This window comes from Colobus angolensis, unplaced genomic scaffold, assembly GCF_000951035.1.
Source record: "Colobus angolensis palliatus isolate OR3802 unplaced genomic scaffold, Cang.pa_1.0 Scaffold8, whole genome shotgun sequence".
Classification (NCBI taxonomy): domain Eukaryota; kingdom Metazoa; phylum Chordata; class Mammalia; order Primates; family Cercopithecidae; genus Colobus; species Colobus angolensis.
In genome coordinates this window covers 19,111,953-19,122,868 of record NW_012121820.1, presented here as the reverse complement: position 1 = coordinate 19,122,868, position 10,916 = coordinate 19,111,953, and the positions used below count along the sequence as shown (strand labels likewise).

General features: G+C 46.4%; 1 protein-coding gene across 1 annotated transcript in view; it reads left to right on the top strand.

Moving 5' to 3' along the window:
* Positions 1-24: 24 nt before the first annotated feature.
* The window catches only part of MYH7B (myosin, heavy chain 7B, cardiac muscle, beta), a 47,181-nt gene continuing 36,289 nt past the window's right edge, over positions 25-10,916 (top strand). Inside the window, exons 1-2 of the mRNA XM_011929173.1 lie at positions 25-197; positions 2,274-2,388. The gene's annotated coding sequence lies outside the window, so the exon portion shown is untranslated. The remainder of the gene's footprint in view (positions 198-2,273; positions 2,389-10,916) is intronic.

Here is a 10,916-nt window from a genome sequence, read left to right as displayed (position 1 = left end):
CGCTTGCGCGCACCGCCCCGGGCCGGCTTAAAGAGTAGGGCGGGGACAGAGACCCATACCTTTGGCGCTGAGTGGTGGCTAGGAAGGGGCAGTAGTTGAGAGGGCGGCCTTGGTGTTAGGAGTGCGTCAGCTGCACCCTGGCGGACGGACCTTGGGAAGGAGGGGAGGGGACCGTCGGGGTCAGCGGGGAGCTACGGGTATGCATAGCTCTTAGAGCGTCAGAGCTGGCGACGTCCAGTGGAAGATGGGGAAACTAATGCTCAGAGCGGGACACTCACTACCTCAGGGGCACACAGTTGATAAGGATGGGGTGTCTGTGGTAATGGAGGCCCAGGGAGGGTCAGGGGTCCGTAGTACGTCAGGGGCTGAACCTGTATTAGAACCCAGGCTTGTTTCCCAGCGCAGCCAGGTCCCAGAAAAATCCCCCTGATTTTATCTATTTTTTTTTTAACCTGGGATAGCAGCGGGGAAAGCATTAGAGGCAAAAGGAAAGGATTTTCATTTTTCCAGGAATGCTGAAGTCAGGACTGTTTGAGGGGAACCCTGTGTTTGTCAGACTCCAGTACCGTTTACATCAGGATCTGGGGCAGCTTTTAAAAATATGCAGATTCATGATTGCTACCCGCACCTCACTGCTTGGCAGCCCACAGGTGCCTTCCCTGTTTCTTCCTTCTGGGTTGTGATAGGCTTGTCTGCAGCCCGAAGCACCTGATAAGAATTTTAGTTAAATGGAATGTATCAGTCCAGCTTCTAGGGAATTAACCATAAGACACAGCCACTGCTTTCAATCTGATAGGCAATAAACAGTGCTTTTCTGAAGGAATCAGGTATGGCTTTTGGGGTCTTGAAGGATGGATAGGAAGGTGTAGGTGGTGAAGGAGGTAGGGGTAGAGGTGAGAGGCTGGGATAGGGACAGTGTTCCAAATTGCAGGAACAAAAGCAGCAAAGGCTGGCTGGGCGCAGTGGCTCAGGCCTATAATCCCAGCACTTTGAGAGGCTGAGGCAGGTGGATCACTTGAGCTCAGGAGTTGGAGATCAGGCTGGGCAACGTGGTGAAACCCCGTGTCTACTAAAAAATACAAGAATTAGCCGGGTATGTTGGCCCGTGCCTGTAATTCCAACTACTCGGGAGGCTGTGGCGTGAGAATCCTTGAGCCCCAGAGGCGGAGGCTGCCGGAAGCTGAGATCGTGTTGCTGCACTTCTACCTGGGTGACAGAGTGAGACCCTGTCCTAAAAAAAAATGAGCAGCGAAGGCATATAATTCTGAGGGTTGCTTGGCTTGTTTTACAGACACGGAGGAGTTTGGTGTGGATAATGAGGAAGGGCCTAAGGGTTGCAACAGGACTTTAGGCGCTTAGGCTTGGAGAGGTAGCCTCAGATGCCAGTTCACTGAGCAACAGGAGCTAAGGGCTTTAAGCAGGGGAAAGACATGGTTAGTTTTGTGTGTTAGGCACTGGTTACAGCGTGACAAATGGTTTGGAAGTGGGGAGATGGGCTAGAGAAAGAGCAGAGAGAGTTAAGATGTGAGATAATGAGGCCGTAGCCAATGCAGCAGCTGTGGAGATGCAGTGAAGAGAACAGATCAAAGAAATTTAGGAGTGAGAACTCCTGGTGATGGTAAATCAGTGGCCCAACCCAGGGACCAAGATCTTTTCGACTCTTTTTTTTTGTTTTTTTTTTGAGATGGAGTTTTCGTTCTTGTTGCCCAGGCTGGAGTACAATAGTGCGATCTCAGCTTACTGCAACCTCCACTTCCCAGGTTCAAGCAATTCTCCTGCCTCAGCTTCCCAAGTAGCTGGGATTACAGGCGCCCACCACCACACCCGGCTAATTTTTGTATTTTTAGTAGAGACAGGGTTTCATCATGTTGGCCAGGCTGGTCTCGAACACCTGAGCTCAGGTGATCCACCGACCTCAGCCTCCTAAAGTGCTGGGATTACAGGCGTTAACCACTGTGCCTGGCCCGTTTTGACTCTTTAAATAAAGCGTGTACATTATCTGACTACAGGACTGGCTGAGTCCTCCAGTCTCCCGTGTGTGGTCGCAGGATGGGGGGAGATGGTGGTAGATAGGTGTCTGGTTATTCCCAGAACAGTGTTTCCTGATGTCCTTTCCTTGTTGGCTTTTGTACCTGAGGGGATAAGCAGCTATTAACTAGAATAGGCCCCAGGTGGCAGGAAGAGGTTACTGGGTCAATCAGGAACAAAAGAAGCTATTTCTAGTGCAACATGAAATTGAAAATCAAAAGCATGACCCAGGGTTCTCTGTGCAGGTTCCCCTCTTCCAAGATGGGTGCCAAATGACGAGTATCAGGTGTCTATGGCAAGATTTGGGGAGGATCCCAGACCTTAACAGCCCTTTGGTTGAATCCTCTCACAATGTAGCAGGTAAGATGTCTTTATTCCCATTTTGTAGATGTGGCATCTGAGCCTCAGAAGTTACGTGACTTGTTCAAGGTGACCCAGTTCGTGGTAGGACTGGGAATGAAGGACTCTTGACTAAGAATCTTTCCAGGGAGCGTTTGCCCTTTCTGCACCTCTGCCTGGGTGCTCTCCTCCAAAACCCCGGCATGACTGGCTCCTTTGGTCATTCAAATATTTCATCCCTGGAGGCTGCCCCACCCTATAAGTCTGTATCACGTTATCCTTTGTCTTTTCTCTTCTCTTCCTAGATGGAGTCTCACTCTGTTGCCCAGGCTGAAATGCAGTGGCACAATCTTGGCTTACTGTAACCTCCCGAGTTCAAACGATTCTCCTGCCTCAGCCTCCTGAGTAGCTGGGATTACAGGCATGTGCTACCATGCCCGGCTAATTTTTGTATTTTTAGTAGAGGCAGGGTTTCACCATGTTGATCAGTGGTCTCGAACTCCTGACCTTGTGATCTGCCTGCCTCTGCCTTTCAAAGTGCTGGGATTACAGGCGTGAGCCACTGCGCTTGGCCTTGTATTTTCTTCATAGCAGTTACTCATATCTGAAATTGTTGCTTTTGTCTGCTGTTTCGCTCTGCTAGAATGTGAGCCCCATGAAAATAGGGGCCATGTCTGTCTTGTTCACCACTTTACCCCCAGGACCTGGACTAATTAGTGCCTGCCACATGGCAGATGCTCAATAATATTTGCTAACCAATGGAAATAGGTTGGGGAGAGAGAAAGAGAAGGAAACCATTTAATGAAAGCTGAGGATGTTTCAAGTACTTCTCACAAATTGCCTCATTTGATCCCTTCACAGCCTTTCAAGGTAGCAATCGTGTCTCCCTTGGGTGAATAAGAAACCATGCTAAGCCAGGTCAAGTCCATGGTTGGTCACTTTTGAGGCTATAGACTCGTCTGAGATCTATTAGGCATAAAATTTTGCATCAACTACGTGGAGGAATTCACAGACCTTCTCAGGCTCACTTGGGGATCTCAGATCAAGAAACCTAGGATTGGGGAACTTGCACTGGGTCTTTTTGGCCCCAGGCCTTTCCTGGATCCTCACTCTCTGGCAAGGATGGAGTCCATGTAGTGGACTATAGGGAACCTGATGAAGATTCCGGAGCAGAGGGAGATGATTTGCACTGAGCCTCTGGTGTCTTAAACCTAGGTTTGAATCTTGACCATGGAGAAGTCATCTCACCTCTCCAAATCCCACTTTTTCCTCATTTTATTTTTTTCTTTCTTGTTCTTTTTTTTTTTTTTTTTTTTTTTTTGAGACGGGGTCTCTCTCTCTCTCACCCAGACTGGAGTGCAGTGGTGCGATCTTGGCTCACTGGAACCTCTGCCTCCCGAGTTCAAACAATTCTCCTGCCTCAGCCTCCCGAGTAGCTGGGATTACAGGCACACGCCACCATGCCCAGCTAATTTTTTTTATTTTTAGTAGAGACAGGGTTTCACCTTGCTGTCCAGGCTGGTCTCGAACTCCTGACCTCGTGATCCGCCTGCCTCGGCCTCCCAGAGTGCTGGGATTACAGGCGTGAGCCACCACATCTGGCTTTCCTCACTTTCAAAGTGGAATCTGTTTTTTTCCTAACAATAATTACCCTTTGTTGATCTGGTCGCTAAGCGCCAGGTACTTGGCTGATGACTTTACAGTGCTTATCTCATTTTCCCTTACCTCCCTATGACATCAGTATCTTTATAGCCTCCATTTTACAGCTGGGGAAAGGAAGGCTTGAAGAGGTATCCTGACTTACCAGAGATCACAGCAGTAGTGTCAGCCGTGGTGTTCCCACACATGTACCTTGGGACATGCCATGGGCTCAGACTTCCCAGCGCTAACTTGAATCCATTGCATCCTCTGTTCTTGGGGTTTGTGGGAACATTTGAGTCTGAATTAGGTGAAGAAAGGTATGCAGGGATGTACTTCACTGTGAATGGAGGCCAATCCCTTAACTATGTGTCTTGCCTTTCTCCCTGCGAGGGCCTCTCTCCAAGTCTGGACTGTGCCTTTTGATTGGAACATCTAAGTCAGCCCCAGGGTCTGCATCACACGTGGTCTGCGTCTCTGCACATGGCTACTGTCTCTTTTTAGCAGTGACATCACCCCGCCTGGTACTGTTGTTTATGAGGCCGTCTCCCCACCTGGCTGGGGGCCACTGCTTTGGCCATTCAGAGTGGAATTCCTTTGTCTTCCAGCCTCTAGCACGGGCCTGGGCCAGCGTTGCTGCTCAGGAAATGCCTGTGGAATCAAAGTGAGGACTGTCCCAGGTGTTGAGGATTTACTGTGTGCTAGGCCTGACCCTGACACTTTATATGTGTTGTCTCATTTACACCCCCACAGTCATCCTGGGAGGGAGAAGTTACCCTATTTTACTGAGAAGAAACAGACTGTTTGAAGTTGGGCTTTGCCTTAGGCCCACTTGTGATGATTGATGGCACCAGGGCCAACTCTAGGGTCAGTGCCCTGGTTGTGTTTGAGGTGTGTGGGCTGAAAAAGGGGAGACACACTTCAAGGCCCCCGGGATCCTCAGAAACCTTCTACTAACAGGTTCCTAGTTTGGCTCTGATTTCATCCGTGAGGACACAGAAGCCTAGAAAGGGGAGATAACTTACTTATAGACCCTCTTCTCCACTTGTTATGTACTTACATATCCACTTAATTTTGGCAGGATGGGTCTGTTTTGATTCACCATTGCACCACCCATGTAACCCAGTGCCTGATCCAGGTTGATGCCCAGTAAGTAGATACTTTCACGTTTTATTTATTATGAAAACACTGAGAAATGTATAAAAATTAATAGAACAAAATACCTGTGTACCTACCATCCAGCTTGCAAAATGAAACACTGCTAATGCAGATAAAGACCTTTTCGTTTCCCTCTATGACTGACCCCCAAACCCAAGAAATAAAGACTCTCCTGATTTGGTGTTTATTATTCTTATGCAATGTTTATTGAGATATCATTCAGGCACCATAAAATTCCCCCTTTAAAGTGTACAATTCAGTGGTTCTTGGTATATTTACAAGATTGTACAACCATTACCACTGTCTGATTCCAGAATGTTTTCATCACCGCAGAAAGAAACCTCATCCCTATTAGTAGTTACTCCTCAATTCTCCTCCTCCCCAGCCCCTGGAAACCAGTAATTTAGTTTCTCTATGTATTTGCCTATTCTGGACATTTCATGTAAATGGAATCCTACAATCTGTGGCTTTTTGTGACTAGCGTCTTTCGTTTAGCATGATGTTTGCAAGGTTCACCCATGTTGTAGCGTGGATCAGAACTTTATTCCTTCACATGGCTGAATAGTCTTCCATTGTACGGATACACCACACTCTGTTCCTCCACTCATCAGTTGATAGGCATTTGGGTTGTTTCCACTTTATTATTTATTAAGAATAATGCTGCTATAGCCAGGAGTGGTGGCTCATGCCTGTAATCCCAACACTTTGTGAGGTTGAGGTAGGAGGATCACTTGAGCTGAGGAATTCAAGGCCAGCCTGGGCAACACAGGGCTCTCTACAAAAAAAATTTAAAAATCAGTCGGGCGTGATGGCATGTGCCTGTCGTCCCAGCTACTAGGGAGGCTGAAGTGGGAGGATCACTTGAGCCCAGTAGGTCAAGGGTGCAGGGACCTATGGTCGTGCCACTGCACTCCAGCCTGGGTGACAGAGTGAGACCCTGTCTCAAAAATAATTATAACTATGCTGGTATGAACAGTCATGTACAGGTTTTTGTGTGAATGTTTTCTGTTCTTGTGGGTAGATACCTAGGAGTGGAATTGCCAGGTCATATGGTAAGTATATGTTTAACTTTTTGAGGAACTGCTGTTTTCCAAAGTGGCAGCAATTGTGTGACAGTTCCAATTTTTACATCCTCACCAATACAGTCATTCTTCTGTATCTGTGGGAAATTGGTTCCAGGACCTCCCATGGATACCAACATCCAAGGATACTTAAGTCCCTTACATAAAATGATGTAGTGTCTCATATAAGCTTAAGTCCCTTATATAAAATGGTGTAGTGTTTCATATAAACTATGTGCATCCTCTCGTATACTCTTTAATTTTGTTTTATTTTAAATTTAAATTTATTTTTATTTGTTTATTTTGAGACAAGGTCTCACTCTGTCAGGCTGGAGTGCCATGGTGCAATCATAGCTCACTGCAGCCTGGAACTCCTGGGTTCGAGGGATCCTCCTGTCTCAGCTTCGCAAGTAGCTGAGACTACAAGCGAAAGCCACCACACTGTCCTTTCCATGTACTTTAAGTCATCTCGGCTGGGTGCAGTGGCTCACACTTGTCATCCCAGAACCTCAGGAGGCCAAGGCTGGTAGATCACCTGAGGTCAGGAGTTTGAGACCAGCCTGGCCAACATGGCGAAAATGCGCCTATAGTCCCAGCTATTCAGGGAGGCTGAGGCGGAGAATCGCTTGACCCCCAGAGGCAGAGGTTACAGTGAGCTGAGATCGCGCCACTGCACTCCAGCCTGGGTAACAGAGCGAGACTCTGTCTCAAAAAAAAAAAGTCATCTCTATGCTACTGGCAATAACTAATACAATGTAAATGCTATATAAGTTGTTATACTGTGTTGTTTAGGGAATAATGACAAGGAAAAAAGTCTGTAGATGTTAGTACAGATGAAACATTTTTTCAAATATTTTCAAGTTGCAGTTGGTTGAATCCACAGATGTGGAACCCATGGATATGGAGGTCCCACTGTACTTGTCTGATTATGGCCATCCTAGTTGGTCATTGTGGTTTTGATTTGCATTGTCCTAATGACTAATAATGCTGCATATCTTTTCGTGTGCTTATTGGCAGTTTGTATATCTTCTGTGGAGAAGAGTCTACTTAAATGTTTTGCTTATTTGTAAGTTATTTGTCTTTTTATTGTTGGGTTGTAGGAATTCTTTATATATTCAGGATAGTAGACCCTTCCTTATTTGTGATTTGCCAATAAGTTGTCCCATTCTGTGGATGGTCTTTTCTGTTTTTTGATAGTATCCTTTGAAGCACATATTTTAAAATTTTGACGAAGTCCAATTTATTTTTTTCTTTGCTTGTGCTTTGAGTGTCATATCTATGAAACCATTGCCTAATTCAAAGGTCACAAAGATTTACACTTATTTTTTCTACAAGTTTTATGTTTTGGCTCTTACATTTAAGTCTTTGATTAATTTTGAGTTAATTTTTATATAGGGTGTGAGGTAGGTCTTATGCATTTTTATCCTTTTATTAGGTATATTTCTGAACAATATATGACAGTTTTTCATGGTATTTGCACCTTTTTTTTTTTTTTTTTTTTTTTTTTTGAGACGGAGTCTCGCTCTGTTGCCCGAGCTGGAGTGCAGTGGCTGGATCTCAGCTCACTGCAAGCTCCGCCTCCCAGGTTCACGCCATTCTCCTGCCTCACCCTCCCGAGTAGCAGGGACTACAGGCGCCCGCCACCACGCCCGGCTAGATTTTTGTATTTTTTTAGTAGAGACGGGGTTTCACCGTGTTAGCCAGGATGGTCTCGATCTCCTGACCTCGTGATCCGCCCGTCTCGGCCTCCCAAAGTGCTGGGATTACAGGCTTGAGCCACTGCGCCCGGCCGGTATTTGCACTTTTAAGTGGTAAATTGTTTGATTCTTGTGCAGCTTGCTTTTCTCTTTCAGTGTTATGTCAGGAGAGTTATCCATGTTTTAAGGGTAACTAGTTCATTCATCTTCACTGCTCTATAGATTTCATTGCATAAAAATACCACGTTTTGTTTGTTTATTCTCCTGTGAATCGTCACTTGGGTTCTCATGGTTTTGCATATGTGCAGTTCTGCTAGCAATGTATTAGAATTGCCCTCATTCTGCATCCTCACCAAGGCAGAATTGTCAAGGTTTCTAGCTTTTGCCAGTCTAGTGATTGTGAAACAGTGTCTCATTGTGATTTTCCAGATTAATAGCAAGATTTGTTTTTCAGTGTTTACATGGTTGGATGGATGAATGCATGGAAGCAGACGGGGTACAGCTCTTTGGGGAGGCACTAACCCTTTACTCTGCCTGTGGTTGGAGGATGGCAGGGCTCTGGGCCTAGACTGTGTGGCTCTCTGTAGGGACACCAGGGAGCTAGAGAATGTTGGGGCAGGCTGACAACTCTAGATGTGGGAGAGGACGGTTGTCACCTTGAAACTAGTGACAGGAGCCTCTCTCTCCCCAGGGAGAGGCTATCATCCTGCCCTTCCATCTCCTTGAATCTTCCAAGAAGGGAGGGAGTGGAGAGAGAGTGAAGCCAAAAGAGAATTCCTGGGACTGGGCACAGTGGCTCATGCCTGTAATCCCAGTACTTCGGGAGGCCAAGGCAGGAGGATCACTTGAGACCAGGAGATAGAGACCAGCCTGGGCAACACAGTGAGATCCCACCTCTACAAAAAATTTTTGTAAAATTAAAAAACAAGGGAATTGCCTAAGGATGAGAGGTCACAGGGGCCCAAGTGACCCTTGGAATGACCCTTTTTCTGGGACTTTTTCATGAACTCTATATTGGTGTGACATGAATTTTCCTTGTTTAATCTACTGAGTTTGGAGATGATCTTAATAAGAAAATGAATAGTAATGATTATATGTTGAACTCTTATGTGCCAGGCACTTATGCCTTTTCTTTTTAAAAATAGATATTATCTCATTCAATTCCTTATGGGACAAGTACTAATAGTGTTTCCATTTTATTTTATTTTTAAAATAGGGATGGGTCTCACTGTGTTGTCTAGGCTAGTCTCATACTCCTGTCCTCAAGTGACCCTCCTGCCTTGGCCTCCCAAAGTACTGGGATTACAGGCATGAGCCACCACGCCTGGCTTATTCCTGTTTTATAGATGAGGAATCAGAAGATCAAAGAGACAGAGCAACTGAGGGTTTGCACATAGGCAGTTGGACTCCAGAACTCTTAGGCATCATGCCGTATGGTTAACCTGGCTCAGCCAAATCCAGGAGAGCAAAGAAAAGAGAGGCTTGCCCAGGCTTGGGTGGGAAACAGGAGTCAGAATATTCACTGGGCCTGGCATGAGGGCGCAGCAGGGAGCAGAGCGAGAGGCCACTGGGAAAGATGGTTCTCAAAAGCAGAAGCCTCACCCCAGGGAACATGGCCCATCAGCAAGCACATGGGTGCCTCTTCTGGGCATGCTGGCTGCTGGGGACCCAGAATGGCATCTGCCTGCTCCTGGGTCTCAAGAAAGACCTGTCTTGTGGGGTAGACAGATGATAATAAGCAGACTTACCCATAAATGTAATACATTCAGAAATGGAGACATGTGATACAGAGGGTGAAGAGAGAACCTTTATAGAAAGGACCTAGTTTAGCTAATGTAGTCAAAGGAAGCCCCTTTGAGGAGGTGACATTTGAGTGGAGACTCCAGAAGAAGGAAGCAGCTACGCCCCAGCCTGGGGAAAGAGTAAGTGGCAGATGCAGAGTCCCTGAGACGGAAAGGAGCTGGTTTAGTTCTAAGCTCTCAGAAGGCCACTGTATCTGAAGTGGTATGAGTGAAAGGGTGGGGCTGCTGTAGATGGGGCTGGTCAGTTGGCAGGGCCAGGTCAGGCTGGGTTTCCAGGCCAGGGTCAACATATAGGTCTATAGCCAACATGTTTAAACAAGGCCCATAAGACTGTCTTCTTGCTGTCCCTGAGAACTGGGTGTTTGCATATTTGGGAGTGACTGAATCCTGATGCCTAGGCTGAGAAAGAGGGTGGGGAGGGTGGGGAGCTTTCTTGGCTTCTGATCCTAGAAAGCTGGAACAAGAATTTGGAGGCTGCATCCCACTGACTCCCAGGTGGGTTGGAGGGTGAGTGGCCTCAGCCCCCAGGGCCCAGGTGATAAGGTAGCACCTCACACTGACAGCTGTCCAGATGTCCTTCCACAGGCAAACGGTCCATCAAACTGTGGTGCATCCATACATACCATGGAGTACCACTCAGCAATAAAGACGTAAACATGAAATGAGCAACACCTTCGAAGCATCTCCAGGGAATTATGTGGAGTGAAAAAAGCCAATCTCAAAAGAGTACATACACTATATGATTTCATTTATGTAACATTTTGGAATGACCGTTTTAGAAACAGAGGACAGATTGGTGGTTGCTAGGGGTTAAAGATGGGAGGGAAGTTAGTGTGGTTATATAAGGGCAACACCTTTTTATTGTTAGAACTGTTCAGTATCTTGGTGGCGGTGGAAGATCCGTGAATTGACACAGATGATGAAGTTGTATAGAACTTAATACATGCAGATGTGCGTGTGTACACACACACATACACACACTCGTATATGTAAAACTGGGAAAATCCAAATGAGATCGGCACATTATATCAATGTCAATACTACAGAGTTACTGTGGTATTGCTTACAATTGCATGAGCATATACAATTATCTCAATAGAAATTTTAATTAAGAAATGCCGGGCGCGGTGGCTCAAGCCTGTAATCCCAGCACTTTGGGAGGCCGAGACGGGCGGATCACGAGGTCAGGAGAT